Below are 16,930 nucleotides of genomic sequence, written 5' to 3'. Positions count from 1 at the left end.
ATAAACCAATTTCTTCTTTCACTTTTCCTTCCCACTTTCTTTTATCACGCCATTCCTTTCTTACCCTTTATGCAACATTACGTTCCATCCTCTCCATTCCTCCTATTTGTAATTCTATTTTACTTTTTATTACCCTCTTATTCCTCTTTCTTTCTCCTCCTCTTCCCTCTTCATCTTATCTATCGCATGATCAATTCCTCCTCCTCCTCTTCTTCCTCCTCCTGACCTTCTTTCTGGAGCTGAATTATTGAACTTAATCACTTGGATGCGATTTCGAAACCTTTGCTGGTGTCTGCCTGTCATGTTTAACCTCAATTTCTTATTTTCACTTGGAGACGAGGCGTGGTGGGCGTGATGGATGGGCGTGCGGAGGCGGCGGACGCTTGCTTGGAGTTTCTACGAGAGGGAGGAGGAGAAGGGGGGGGACACGTCATAAAGGTGTAAATATCGTACTTATTGGGTCATTGAGGGTCCCTAAGCAGCACTGGGCTCGGTAAATAGCGGCTGTGTATGCATCGTTAGCTAGATTGCTTATTGGAGCGCCTTAGAGTGTCAATAGAGCGAGTTGTCGTGTTCTTATTCACGTGTTTATGGCGAGTGGTCATTGAAGGCGAATTACTGAGTCCTTCGCCTGAATGGTGGCTCAAAGGGGTGATAACTCAATTACACTGAAAAGATTTGATGGGGTTTATATTCCAGCTGATGCAGGCAAAATGAACTACGTGCTCACCTGTAAGCTATTAAGACAGGTATAGATTCTTGTTAGAAGGATAAAGAAAGGATATAGCAATCCATAACACACCTGAACAGATAAAAATGCGCTGGTCTCTAATAAGAATCCATTAAGAAGGTTGTAATTTTAATCAGGTGTGTTTCTGGGAATAAGATACAGCTAGTTTAACCATCTATACAGTCCGTGACTATACAAGAGGTACATGACATAATTGACCCACACACGGCAGCCTCTGGGAACTTAAAACTCTATCTGTCATTACCAGCCATAAATCTATCCTACAAAATAGTTACTGATGAACAGCCACAGGAAATAAGGTGCAATTTCTAATCAGGTGTGTTCAGGTGAGGGACAGGTGTGTTTGTGGACCGCAATTACACGCAACTACACTTGAAGTAAATGTGTGCAAATGTATATGTGTGTGTGTTGTGTGTGTGTGCGGCCCCGGGACTTGCGTGTGGCTCTCGGGACATACGTGGAGGACAAACTTAATGATCTCTATAAGTTTTTCGCTGTGTTCTCCTCTGCTGCGATAGATTCAGGTACGCATTAAGTCTTGTAATCAGTCACCTGTATTCGTTCAGTTTCTTAGTTTTTCCAGTTGAGATATTTAGGCTGTCAGTAATTCGGTGTCTATTCTGTATTCTGGGTATGATTAGAGGATACAGTTTATGGTGTTTTCTTTCATAAGCGTGGTGTTAAAATGTGGTGGTGGTGGTGGTGGTGGTGGTGGTGCAGAAAAAAAGATACAGGAGGAAGAGAAGAAGAGAGAGAGAGAAAAAAAAAAAAAGATTTAAGAAGGAAAAACAAGGGAAGGAGCAGGAAGGAGCAGGAAGGCTTCAGATACACACGTGACTCTTCCTGAAATTCAATGGGTATTTCTCCTCTTCTGACTCTTCTTACTCGTGATCAGTGTGATATAAGTCATGTAGAATTCCTCGTGTGCTGTATTTTAATAACAAGAAAATAATAAAAGGAGGTGGGAGAAGCCATCGAGGACACACGTGGCGAGTTCTTACAATTTACTGCATATTTGTTGTATTCCAGCTATTCGTAATCAAAATGCTAAAAATAATATGAAATTTCTCATGTGCTTTAACTTGATAACATAAAGACAGAAGCAGCAAGACGCCACCCTGCATACACGTGGGAGTCACTCTAATTTACTTTATATTCATCCTATCCTCACTCTTCATAATCAAGGGTTTAAAAATCATGTGAAATTTCTCATGTGCAACAACTTCGCAAGAAAATGAGAGAAGCTGCAGGAAGCCACCATGCATGCGTACACGTGGCAGCTCCTGTGACTCACTACGTCTTTCTTCTATTTTGATAAACAAGGTGTAAAAAAAAAAAAAAAATCATGTGGGTTTTCTCATATGCTACATTCTAATAACATAAAGTAAAGGAACCTGCAAGAAGACACGAGACATACACGTGGCAGCTCTTTATTTATCTTATCCTCACTCTTCATAATTAAGGCGTTCAAAATAAAGTGAAATTTATGTGTGCTACAATTTCAGAACATTAAAAAGATAAGTGAAGCTGCAAGAAGCCATCAGTCGTACACGTGGCAGTCCCTGTAATTCCTTATTTATTCTGTTCTGACCGTCTGTATAAGATTTGTTGAAGTTTATTTGTCTAGGAACGAGTGAATGAAGTCATTTTCGAGTACAACTGGAAGGCAGATCAACCCAGGCCGGTCTCCAGTCACAGGAAACATTACGAAGGCAGCCTAGATTCCCAATGCGAGACAGAAATTAATAAAAATGAGCTGATTACAACACCTGAAGATCCAATTGCGAGACAGAAAATAGAAGAAATGAACAGATATTAACAGAGAAACATTACAAAGGCAGACTAGAATACCACTGCGAAATTAATAAAAAAAAAATAACCGATTACAACACCTGAAGATTCAATTACGGGACAGAAATTAACAAGAATGAACAGAAATTATCAGAGTATAACAGCTTAGACTGCATCAGCGAGACACAAATGAAGAGAGTATAGCACATTCTAACCTCGAAGGGAAGACTTTATTATTCTCTCAATCCGCTGTTTTATGATTGATCTTATTCCTCACTGGAGACGCTAAGCCAAAAACAAACTGACTGTGGTAAATGATTCGCATGCTTCCCGTTTTCTTTTTTTGGAGTGGGACTGATGGAGGCGCGCGTCGACTCTTCCCCCCTCTCTTCCTTCTTCATTCTTCACAAGCAAATGTCGTGAGAATGCGAATCGTGTGAATCCTCAGCTCGTAAATGATTGGTGTCTTTTTTTTTATCACGCACCTTCGTACCTGCGTGGCTAAGAAAAAAAGTGCAGCTGTTGCCATTGGAGCTGTAGAAGTAAACACGTGTTGGATTTAAATGTTTTTTTTTTTTTTTTTTTTTTTTTTTTTTAGGGGACGAGACACGAGCTGGCACTGAGATATCATAAAGACTAAGATGATCCTGACGTCTCGGTGCTTGGCGAAGATGAACGAACACGCAAACGAGGCATTTTTTTTTACTTTTTTTTTTTTTTTTTGTGTGTGTGATAAAATTGAATATTTAGGAAGGTTTTTTTTTATTTTCTTTTTCTTTTTTTTTTTACATTTTCAGAATTACAGGTCGTTTCCCAGTGAAGTTTTGGGAATATGTCAACGTGTGTACTTGTTTTTTTTCTTTTTCTTTATCTATTTACTCTTTTTAATCAGGTATTTGTGTAGTTGCTTTTTTATTTTATTTTTTATTTATTTATTTTATTTTTTTTATTTTTTGCTTTTCATTTACTTTTTTTTGATCAGGTATTGATGTACTTGCTTTTTTTCACTTTTTGTTTACTTTTTAATCAGGTATTGAATGTTTATGAATGGCTCTATTTGATCAGCAACACGGTTCAGCTTTTCTGTAATCTTTTCATGAATGTGGTGTAAATTTTATTCTCTCTCTCTCTCTCTCTCTCATCCTCCCCCACCACCACCACCAACACCACCTTTCAACATTCCCATCGCGCCACGAGTGAAAACAGACACACCAATCCATACACCTAATCGGCTCATCTATATACCATCGGGCAGGAAGACACACACGATAATGCTCGACTAATAGCCCCCAATTACGCCTTTACGAGGAGGGGACGAAGAGGGGAGCCGCGTGGAGTCCCTGGCGCGGGATGACTCCATCTTGGTACGCGCGCTGTTTTGGTCCCTCTGTCAAGACTGGACTAAACGGGAAGGTAAATGTGTTTGCATACGTAGCTTCTCTCTTCGCTCTCACCACGATTGTTTTCAAAGGCCATAGAGGTGATTTGCTGGGTTTTCAAGAGTGTTTCTGCTATTCATAGTGTAGAAATGTTGTTAATCTGTCACTAGAACTATATAAAAAAAAGGTCCTTAAAATTGCGAGAGATAGATTAGGAGAAATGAACAGAAATTAACAGAGAAACATTACAAAGGCAATGTAGAATATCACTGGGAGACAAAAATGAATAAAAATGTGCAGATTACAACACCTGAAGATCCAATTACGAGACAAATGTAGTGGAGATGCAGCGCAGAAGTGTTTCAGAATATGTCGACGCTTTGAAACGCTTTTGTTCTCTCAATGATGACTTTAAAATGCTACAATTTATTTATTTATTTATTTATTTATTTTTATGTATAGGGACACCCGCCAAGGGTAACAAAAAATCATTGATGGGTAATCCGGTTTTCATGGCTGTTTTCATCATTAATGGAAAGAAAGAGGAGCAGCACCGGCAACAATATTAAAAGAGAGAAAAAAAAAGGGGGGGGGGGACGGCCCACTGAGGTGCCGGTCCCGAAACAGCGTCAAAAAGCGGTCACAAATTAAAGGATGAGTGTCTTGTATAATATTCCTGTACCTGCATTTTGAAACGTCTTGTTCTGTTATAAGCAGTATTTTTAAAGGTTACAGATGTGATTACTCGATTTTTCATGACTTTTTTCTTTCATTAATGGTGTAAAAAATCACCAAACTATCACTAGGATCATGAAAATACACTTGAGAACGCAAATATCTTCAAATAGAACTTAAGAAATAAAAACATCCAGAGAGAGAGAGAGAGAGAGAGGAGCAAATGTATGACCTAGGTAAGTCAGTGAGTGTTCTCGTTACGGTAAAATATTTGTGCTGGTGAATGTGGAAAGGAGCAGCAACAGACACGCGACTCGGTGGGAACAGACGCACTCCTTGTTGTGTCCTGGAGTCATTATTTCATTGAGAGAGAGAGAGAGAGAATAAAATCTACGCATTCTTGTAAAGTTAATAGAAAAACTGAACGGTGTTTCTAATTAAATACAACAATTTGTAAATACTTAATTTCTGACAAAAAAAAAGGAGATAAAAAGATGCACAGACACATACAGACATAGAAGTAAACAATAACAACACACACACACACACACACACACACACACACACACACACACACACACACACACACACACACACACACACACACACACACACACACACACACACACACACACACACACACACAGAATCAAGAGAAAAACAAGCTTAAATTCAATATCCCACTAAAGAAAAGTAAAAATGAATAAATAAATAAGGATAACTAGAAAAAAGACACATACATGAAATGAGAAAAGAAAGAAATGAGAAGGAAGAATAAGAAAATAAGAAAAAGCAGGAGGAGGAGGAAGAAGAAGAAGAAGAAGAAGAAGAAGAAGGAAACTAGAAAACAAGAATACTAAAGCAAGAAGAGAAGGAGGATTAAAAGAAAAAGAAAGAGGAGGAGGAGGAGGAGGAGGAGGTGGAGTAAAAGCAAAGTTCTCACAGGTAGTAATGTACATTCAAACAAACACTTACTTGAATCACCTCCGTGTCACTTACAAGATTTACTGAAACCTTCAGTTAAGTATCCAGCAACAAAATGGAATCATAATTAGAGGCTTGAAAATGGTGGGAACTTTATGGCAACAGCACTACTCTCTCTCTCTGTGTGTGTGTGTGTGTGTGTGTGTGTGTGTAAGTAAAAGGAAGTGTTTGTTTATTCATTTCTTTCGTGGGAACGCTTGAGAAACATTAGACAGCAGTGCAAATGAGTGGAAATTAAAGTGTTTAGTGCTGCTTTCATTGTGTGGTTAATTGTGGTGGTGGTGGTGGTGGTGGTGGTGGTGTGGGAAGGCGACGATGAGGGGGGGGCAATGACCAAGAGTAACAGAAATAGGAGGAAGTATGTATGTAGTAGTAGTAGTAGTAGTAGAAGGAAGAGGAGGTGGTGGTGGTGATAATAATAATAATCATAATAATAATAATAATAATAATAATAATAATAATAATAATAATGTTAATAATGATAACAACAACAACAAAACCAAACCACCACCACCATCACCACCACCACCACCACCAAACAACAACAACATCACAAATCACCCACATAAGAAAAAAAAATAAATAAAAATTAAACAAAAAAAAAAAAAATCGCTTACAAAAATAGACACGCAACACCAGGAGCACCTCTGCCGTGAGTTTGGAAGAAGTTAATACAGGTGGTGGTAATTGGAGCACCTGAATTGCCCGCTCGTTATGACAAGGTGGCGGAGACAAGTAGGCCATTACGTCGTTACCTGGTGTTGCTGCTACTCCCCCCCCGCCCCTCCCCTCCCTGGGCCAATCACAGCACCTGGGTCTTGGGGTGCTTGCAGGGGGAAAGGGAAGGGGAGAAAGGAGGTAGTGGTAGTGGTGGTAGTGATATTGATCTGTGTGTGTGTGTGTGTGTGTGTGTGTGTGTGTGTAACCTCAGTGAATTCCTAAGTGGCAGGATATTCGGAAAAAAGTGTACTCAAACTTAGAAGCGAGCGTGACTTCAGCAGAGTTAGTGGCGGGAAAACAAAGGACATAATCTCATCAAAGGTTTGTAGACAAGATATTAATTAACAGAACAGCAAAGCACCGTCACGCACTCACCCACTCAAGCGGAGACTCAGACCAGATGTACAGCCGTGGCCAAAAGTCCGTGTACATGCCTCATTCTTTTCCACTGATTTAATCAAGGTGTTTGTCTTAACCGTGATTTCTCTGGTGTATTGACAGGTACATTAGAAAGCGTGACAACTGACAGACTCTACTAAATAAGACCAGAGGATTCAAGACCGAAGAAAAACGCTGAAATTGTAGTTGAGAGTGGCAGGTTACAAGACTTCTGACCTCGACTGTACGCTGGCCTCAGGAAGTCATGCCACCAAATCCAGTAAAGTTCACGACTATAAAGAGAGCAGGAATTGAATTTATAAGAACATATGAACGTAATATATAAGGGAAGCTGCAAGAAGCATCAGGCGTACACGTGGCAGTCCTTGTACATATTAAGACCTCCGCAAAAGACCAAGAACTTCGATATGAAAAACTGGAGATAATTGTCTGATTTGCGGTGCTTTGATAAGTTAGAAATTATACGGGTAGAGATCAAGATGGAGCTACACAGGTACATATGCATTACACAGGGAGTGCTATGTGTAGGCTTAGTGGCTTCTTGCAGCTTCTTTTACATTACACTCTAAAGGGGCAGTTTTATAGATTCCAAGAGTGTCATTATTTATCTTCTTATCTCTTACCTATACTTCATCCCAACGGACACACCCTCTAGAACATTTGTGTCCGTAGCACGCACTGTTATGTGTATTTTTGGGCCAGTAAATGTATCAGTGGGTCAGTTTCACAGTCTCTTCATGACCTATCCAAACCACTTTACATTTGTTCAGGTGCTTACCAACATGGGAGACGTTTTTGTTGTATACCTTACGAAAAGACTGTGGAGTTAACCCTATTGCCGTACCAGTTCCAATTTTGGTACGCTCCCAAACGAAAAGCAGCGGCCAAAGTTGATTGTGGAACATGATCACGGTTAAAGTACTCTTGTTGGTTAGCTGGCAGACGAAAAAAAAGGTGACTGTGGAGCTGGCCCAGTATCTAACAGTGTAAGTCTCGTACCATGCAAAAGAGTCACATTCACGATATCCACCCGCCTCCCTTTAAAAATCTACGTGTACCATTTTCTATATTCCCATCTTTCTTTACCTTCACTGTTATTCCTCCTTCTGCTTCATCTCTCCCAAGGGTATCATAATATACACAAAACAGGAACAGTTACACAATATCACCCGTCAGGAATTCCTCGTGTCTCATTTTCAATACCCCCTTCCTGTACCTTCACTCATTCCTCTGTGCTTCACCTCTCCAAGGGCGCCATGGCACACAAAGGAGTCAGGAACATTTACGAAATATCACCTGTCAGATAATGTAGGTTATCAAAGCAACGCATACCCGTAAACTCCCAAACAGCAAGGGTAATTGTGATTCTATACCCGGGCACTCATTTTGCTCCATTAGTAACACGTGAGAGGCAACCAGTCAAAATAAGTGGATAGTAATAAATGAAAAAATATACATCAATACATTTATTTGTGTGTGCGTGAGTGTAAGAGAAGAGTATATGTTCATTTTTATATACGAATCAGTGGATGAAAATACGTATATTGCCGAAGATGAAAGGGATGAATTATTGTCAGTAATTTATAAACATGCACTGCAATAACATGTGCATACACTAAAACGTGGATTTTGTGTGTCAGTAGAGATATAATGGATATGGAATGCACACCTGACACGTGATTCACTTTTACAATGTACGAGAGTGAAAGCAACATTTGACACCCGCCCAGAGAGAGAGAGAGAGAGAGAGAGAGAGAGAGAGAGAGAGAGAGAGAGAGAGAGAGAGAGAATAAAACATAGAACGACAAACACACAGACATAATGAAACATAATAAAACGAACAGATGGACAGAAAACAAAAAGAAAGACAAAATAAAAAAAAGAATAAAAAGAAAACCTACAAACATTATGAAAAACAAAAATATGACAAACAGATTCACAGAAAACGGACATGCAGAAAAAAAAGACAAAATGATACAAACAAACAAACAAACAAACAGACACAAAATGGACAAACTGAGGTACAAACAAAGCAGGATATAATGAATGTACTGTATGAATAACAAAGCAAACTAATGAATACAGATAAACAAATAAAACACGCATACATACATACATACATACATACATACATACATACATAAAACATTACTAATTGCAGGTAGCTTAAAAAATCACAGGTAAATATGCACCGGACACTAAAAAAAAGGGTACTTACGTATATAATTGACGTAAATGATATGAATAACGTAAGATTTTGAGTGTATAAGGGAACGGAACAAAGTGAATTACAAAAGGAAAGAAAAGAAAAAGAAAAAAAAGGGAAATGGACTGTTTTTTCATTAGTCTGACCTTTCCTTTTTGAAGTTCACGATTACCCTCACTTTTTTTTTACCTTTTGATCGTGTCCTTTTTTTTCTCTCTTTTGTAATTTGCAGTTTTGGTGATGTGTTGTGCCTCTCTCTCTCTCTCTCTCTCTCTCTCTCTCTCTCTCTCTCTCTCTCTCTCTCTCTCTCTCTCTCTGGTAATTCCAATGATGATGATGATTTCTCTCTCTCTTCTCTTTTCAGCAGATGAAGAAAGGCGACTTTGACTCTTAAGGCCCATTCGCGTAAGTGTTGATATTGCTTGTGTGTTACGCTGCCTGCTTTACTTAATGCTAGTATCATTCAGTCATTCACTCGTCATTATTTATTGCTGAAACTCCATTCACACACACACACACACACACACACACGACCACCACCACCACTACCACCATACCTGTGTCTGCACGTTAATGAGAGGAAACGGAGCCAGGTAAACTGTACTCACCTGACTCCGCCACGTGGCCACCAGGTGAGGTCACGTGACTACATTACACCTGCACGTGAGCCAGGTGATCCCACGAGGGAGAGGTGGAGGGGACGCGAGGCGGGACGGCTGTGCGGGAGGGAAGTAGATAAATAAAGAGAAGGGAAGTGGAGGCGAATGGCGAGGGGAGAGGCAATGAAGGAAATTAAATGTTTGTTACGGTAACGGAAAAAATATGTAAGTAATTTCTTCCTTTTTTTCCCTTTTATTCCCCGTTACCTGGATGTCAGAGAGAGAGAGAGAGAGAGAGAGAGAGAGAGAGAGAGAGAGAGAGAGAGAGAGAGAGAGAGAGAGAGAGAGAGAGAGAGAGAGAGCACTTTTCCCCCTGGACATGCGAGCAGGCGGCACCGGCAGCGGCCATTTGTGGAAATGTATCGGAAAAAGCAACAAATTGGCGAGAATATTGTGCAAATTCATCGTCCATTAAAAATTTGTCGAGTTTTCCATCATGACGCACCGCCCCCCCCCCCCTTCCTCCACCACCACCACCACCACCACCACACGCCTATTCTCTACTCCACCACCACTTCCACCACTACTGTTACCATTAACTTATCCTTTCTTTTCTCCATCTTCATTTTCCTTCTCCTCCGCTTCCTCCTTTTCCTTTTCATACCAGTCTTGTATCTGTCTTTCTCCGTTTCTTTCTTTCCTTAGCTTATTCTCATCCTTTTTGTATCTTTACTCAGTTATCCTTTCTCTTTCTCATTTCCTCCTCTTTTTTTTCCTCTCAGATCAATTCTCCTTCTTCCTTTCTTCCTCTCTTTCTTTCTTTCTTTCTTTCTTTCTTTCTTTCTTTCTTCTTTTACTTAGTTTGTCTTCATTCATTTCTATATCCACTTAATTACATCTCGTCTTCATTTTTATCCTCCTTCTCATCTTTCTCCCTCTTTCATACTAGTCTTCTTTCTTCCGTTCTTCCTCTTCTTCCTTCCCGGCCAGACTAGAATCAAAGAAGCAGTAGATAGGTGGGGAGGATCCTTCGTCTTTACTATCCTTTACCATCCTTCATACATCTTTCACTTCAGAGGAGGCTGCATTACCTTATCACAGTCTCTCCGAGGGGACCAAGAGGTATGCTGCTGCTCGTTCTTCGTTTGTGTTCCTTTATGTGTTCCTTTTACTTGCGTGGCTTTTTTTTTTTTTTTTTTTTTTTTTTTTTTTTTTTTTTTTTTTTTTTGAGGGAGGGAGAGGATGGAGGATTTGCTTCGTATGGCTCTTGTGTTAAAAAAAAAATGTTTGGTCCAAAAAAAAAGTCTAAATAAAAGAAAGCACAACCTTGCAGGAACCTGATATACGTAGAGTAGTTTACCTGTGTGTGTGTGTGTGTGTGTGTGTTTTCTGGTTGTATGTGGGCAAAACAAAGCATGCAAAAGGATAAACTGGTAACACACACACACACACACACACACACACACACACACACACACACACACATACACACCTTCTCCCTTCCTCCCTGATGGCTTAGTATTGACTAATTGTGGCCACTAAGGCTTCATGCTCATCACACACACACACACACACACGCACACACACACACACACACACACACTTCCTCACCCTTATCCCTCCTCCCTCTCTATTTCTCTTCTCCCAGGCTTTCCCTATTTTCCCTCCCTCCCTCCCTTCCCTCCCTTCCCTCCCATACACGCCCCTCTGTTTATTGGGGAAGTGAATGATAGGGAAGGGGAAAAACACCATTTCCTTTCAGTCTATAATGAAAGATGTTGTTTTATTTAGTCCGTGAGAAAATAAATAGAGGAATACTGATACTTTTTATTTATTTATTTTTTTTTTTACATTCTTTCATTTGTATTAAGTAATGTCGACTCTCTCTCTCTCTCTCTCTCTCTCTGCTGGTGGTGGTGCTGTCAGTGAGTCATTCTGCTTCGTTCAAGGTGTTTAGGATTCGTTCGTGTGGTTCGCGTTGTGTTTCGTTGTGTTTCGTTGTGTTTCGTTATGTTTCGTTACCGTGAGTCGTGTGCGTTGACTGTGCGTTCGTTATGCGATGGTTATGATGAATGTCTTAATTACATGGTGTTTGTTCTCTCTCTCTCTCTCTCTCTCTCTCTCTCTCTCTCTCTCTCGATATATTTAGATAGCTAGATAGATATAAGAGAGAGAGAGAGAGAGAGAGAGAGAGAGAGAGAGAGAGAGAGAGTAAAAGGGCATCATAATGATCAGGAAAAAAGAAGGACACATGATAAAAAGAAAGAACAGAGAAGAATAAGAAAAGAAAACGAAGAAGGAGAAGAAAGAGGAGAAGGAGAAGAGCTAATTTCCTCTTACGAGACATTAATAATTGAGTCTTCTAATTATACTTTTTACCTGTCCACCGCCGGAAGGAAGGTGATTAATTAGCGTACAAAATACTCTCTTAATTAGCGCAGGTAATGGCATCTGACTATTAATGAACAAAGTGGGCAAGACACAACACCAGACTCGCCAAGGTCTTCCGTGTGTCTGTCCTTACCTGTCCTACCTGTAATATAAACACTGGCTGATACACCTGTCTGTTGATTAGTTACTTCTCTTTACCTGTCCTCTCTACGCCTGTCTATTGCTTAGTTATATGCATACTTTTACCTGTTCTTCCTATACCTGATGTTTACCTGTAATATAAGCACTAAGGATACACCTGTCTATTGCTTCTTTGTATATCATACCTGTTTTTTTTTTTTCACCTGAAATTTACCTGTGATAGACAGTAAGGAGGCATCTGTCTATTATTTTGTTTGTGTGATTTTGTTTTATTTCTTGATATTGTGAACGAACAGAGACTGAGACAGACAAGCAGACAGACAGACAGGCAGGCAGGCGGGTAGGCAGTAGACAGTTACTCAGCACACAGGCAAGAGCACTGACACTGATAAGGAAGATGTGACGTGACAAAAAATAAAGATATAGGCATTGACATTACACATACTTCATCCACCACCACCGCCACCACCGCCACCACCACCACTACCTTCCTTCCTTCCTTCCATCATATTTATTGGCACTTATTCGCTCCCTCAATTACTCCCCTCAGTCAGTCCCACACACACACACACACACACACACACACACACACACACACACACACACACACACACACACACACACACACACACACACACTCGCCTGAGAAAGCCCCTTAACTCAATGATAAATGGCAGTACACATTTCCCTTTACTCATGGATCAGTGTGTGGGTGTTTTGTCTCCCTTACCTCCCTTTGAGCTCCCTTTTACCTTGTGTTTACCTTCCCCTTGCCTCGCCGCTTGCCCTCAACCCTTTCTCACACACTCCCTGTTTGTACGTATTTGTGTTTCTGTGTAGTTATTGTAATTTGTACGATAAAAAAATGTATTGTAATGTAAGTATAAAGCAGAAAAGTACTTATGGTTAATGAAATTCTATCTATTTATCTATCTATCTATCTGTCTATCTACTTATTTCTCTCATAATACCTTGAGACACAATATAACCATTTCCCCTCTCTCTCTCTCTCTCTCTCTCTCTCTCTCTCTCTCTCTCTCTCTCTCTCTCTCTCTCTCTCTCTCTCTCTCTCTCTCTCTCTCTCTCTCTCTCTCTCTCTCTCTCTCTCATATATATATCACCTTGAAACACTTAATATACCTACCATTATTATTTCATTACTTAATTATCTCACCTGACTCAGAGTCTCCTACGTGATTCAACATTAAAAAAATCTAACAATTCTCTTTTATCACCTTTTTTTAACTAAACACCAAAAATAATCTGGTTTCTAATGTAGTTAAGGCATTATTTAGCGTGTCGCGGCTGGAGTTGTTCATTTATTTATCCCTGTGACAGCAGTAAGATGAAGTGACGGCCTCCACACACCTGGGCTGAGGTGAGGAGCTTTCCACCTGGAGGCTCTGAATGATTAATCAGCAACGTTAGTGGTTTGCATGGCGGATGTGTTGCTCAAGTGGTTTGTTTAAGGCTTGGCTTGTGTCCTGGTTTCTTATTTTCCTTATTTTTGGTGTGTTGTGTTGTGCTTTCTGAATTTCTTGGTTTGTTTCTCCTTTTTTTTTCTTTTTTTTATTTTCTTCTTTTCTCTCATTCCTGCCTGCCTTCATTCCTTCCTTACTTATTTTTTTATTTTCTTTTTCTTATTTATTTTGTTCTTCCTTTTTTATTTCCTTCTGTCCTTCCATCCTTCCTTTCTTCCTTCCTTATTTCCTTACTTATTTACTTAATTTTTACCTTCTTTTCTAATTTATTTTGTTCTTCCTTCTTTACTTCTTTTCTTCCTTCCTTCCTTCCCTCCTTCCTTCCTTCCTTCCTTCCTTCCTTCCTTCCTTCCTTCCTTCCTTTCTTCCTACCCTCCCTTCGTATCTTCAAAAGTGGTTAAGTTAGCCCAGGTGGTGAAGTATGGTTATAAAAAATCAGGATTTTAAATAGTTTGGAGTGTAAAAATGATGAGATACATTTCAACTGGCAATGTTTGGGGTTCTGAAGGTTGTATATGGTGGAAGATGTAGGGAAGTAAGTGACTTTTAAATGGTTTGTATGGTAAAGGTTATGGGGTATTGATTGTATGGGTAATGTTGGCTTTTAATGGGTTTTATGGTGGAGGTTGTGAAATATTGATTGTTTTAAGTAATGGTGTGGGTTTTTTAAATGGTTTGTATGGTGAAGGTTGTGGAGAGCTGACTGTATAGGTAGTATTGGGGGTTTTGTAAGGGGCTTGTACGGTGAAGGTTGTGGGGAAGGGTTAAAGGAAATGTATATGAAATTATTTGTATTACGGAGGTTATTAATTACTTGTATATGTGATGTAGTATGGTTGATACATATAAAAAGAAAAAAAAATGACAGTCCCAGAAAAGCGTCCGAAGCGACAGTCAAAAATTGAAGGGTAAGTGTCTTGAAACCTCCCTCTTGAGAGAATTCAAGTCATAGGAGGGTGAAGATACAGAAGCAGGCAGGGAGTTCCAGAGTTTACCAGAGAAAGGGATGAAGATAGTAGTAGGTTGAGATGGTAGAAAGAATAAAACCTAATGGAATTATATGGATTTATGTAAGAGGGACACTGGCTTAGGACTACAAATAGGGAGAAAAATACCTACTGAGATACTGTCATGTATGGTTCAAAGTGAAGTTCTTAGGGACAGTAGGGAAGTGGTAGACGCTAAAAACCCTTTGAATATTGCAAGGAAAGTAGAGATGAAGTGAATGAATGATTGAAGAGGAAGGCAACTGGCTCCATTCACTATTTACTAACTTGTGCATCAATGTCGTCTGTTTATTTTCGTATTCCTTAGAACCAGAACCATTTAAGGGAGATTTTTTCTTGTGTTCTCTTTGGCTCATTGATTTGTAATGCGGTGTTGTGTCTCGCCTAACGTGTGTGTGTGTGTGTGTGTGTGTGTGAGAGAGAGAGAGAGACAGAGAGAGACAGAGAGAGAGAGAGAGAGAGAGAGAGAGAGAGAGAGAGAGAGAGAGAGAGAGAGAGAGTAACGCTTGAAACATCATAAGAATCATTGACATCTAAAGAGAGAGAAAAAAAAAGAAACGAAAAAAGCGTAAAAAAAATCACACACACACACACACACACACACACACACACACACACACACACACACACACACACACACACACACACACACACACACACACAGCAGTTTTTACGTGTCTTTGAGGAAGCGAGGGACAGAGAGCCGCAATAAGTTAGCTAACCGCCCCACAACCACAGTCATTTCCCTTCAAAAAGTCAGCCACTCCATCATAACTAGAGCAATTAACGGCGCGATCATCCCACTCAAGTATTTCCTTAGACGTAATCAATCCGGAGTGACTCTTTTTTTTTTTTTTTTTCTTTTTTTTTTCTTTTTTTTTCTTTTTTTTTTGCCTCGTCTCCTTTTCCTTCTACGTATCTCTTCCTTGCGGTAAATTTTCGGGGTATGTTATTGTTTTGTGTTTCTTTTTTCTTTTTTTTTTTTTTCTTATTGTTTTCTGTTGTGTTAAGTGATTTTTTTTTTTTTTTTTTTGGGGGGGGTGGGTTGGGGTATGTTGACGAATTTTTTTTTTTTGTTTTTTGTTTTTTTTTCGCCTTGTTTTTTCTTTCTTCTTCTTCTTTGTTTCTCTTCCTTACGGTATTTTTTTTTTTGGTTACTGTTTTGTTTTGTTGTTGTTGTTGTTGTTGTTGTTGTTGTTGTGTTTATTGCCTTTTTTTAAGTATATTATTATTTTTTTTTCGTCCTGCTTTCATCTTTTTGTCTCTTCGTTACGGTAAATTCTGTGGTGTCTTCTATTTTTTTTCTTTTTTTTTCATATAATTATCTTCTAGTGTGTCATGGTGCGTTTCCTGGCCTGTCTAGTGTAAGTTTTTACGATATAAATGCATTTTTCCCCGTTTCACTTTCTCCCTATCCTTTTCTTCCTTACGATAAATTTGAAATGGATTTTTTTTTTCTGCTTATGTTTCTTTCTTTTTTTTTTAGAGTATTGATGTATTTTTTGGTGAATTTTCGTGTATTTCAAGTTTATTTATTTATTTTTTATTTATTTATTTTATTCTTTTTATTCATTCGTTTATTTATTTTTTTTTGTGTGTGTGTGTGTTTATGTGCATGTTTTGTTTCATTTATTTAATCTAGAGTATTTTTCTTACCTTTCCGTAGCTTTTCTATATGTATTTTATGTTACCTTTCTTTATTATGTTCTCACTGGCCTCACGTGGGCGGACCCCCTCGTCAGTGAAGTGAGGAAAGCACCGCCACACCTCAGGATTTGATATCACAGCGCTGAAACCTGTAAACCGCATCCTGTCACAGCATTCCGTAAGATAATTGCACCTTTATGAATACCTGACGAAGGGCGTGTCGGGGGAGAGAGGAAGAGGGAGAGAGAAAGAGGTAAAGACTGGAGGGGATGAGTAAAGGGAGAGGAGAGATGAATGAAGGATGAATTTCTCCCCTGAGTGACCAATGCGTGGCGAATTTGACCCTCTCCCCGCCTCACCTGTAATAAAAAGCACCAGGTGTGAACTACGAGAGAAAGAAGGGAATTCAGGAAACACGTACATACACTTGCGAGTCTGGAGATTAAAAGGTTGAGCGAGGCCCGTCATCTCGGTGGTCCGGCCGATGCAAACAAAGATCAGATTCGCTTTAAGATTAACCCGGAGCACGACCTTAGCTGGCTCCTCCCCTCGGGCCTCGAAATCATCGGCGCTGGTGGTTTCACAAATGATAACTAGAGGACGTGGTTGCCCGCGAGAGATAAACTGGCCGCCATAGGTCTGAGGGGGAGGGAGAGAGGGATGATAGGAACTGGGAGAGGAGGCAGGGGAGGGTCTCAGGGGCAGGGGAGGAGAGGATCGTGATTGCCACCCTCGCCACAGTGACACTCAGCCCCCGAG

Source organism: Scylla paramamosain, chromosome 32, assembly GCF_035594125.1.
Source record: "Scylla paramamosain isolate STU-SP2022 chromosome 32, ASM3559412v1, whole genome shotgun sequence".
NCBI classification, from domain to species: Eukaryota; Metazoa; Arthropoda; class Malacostraca; order Decapoda; family Portunidae; genus Scylla; species Scylla paramamosain.
Note: the sequence above shows the minus strand (reverse complement) of the source record.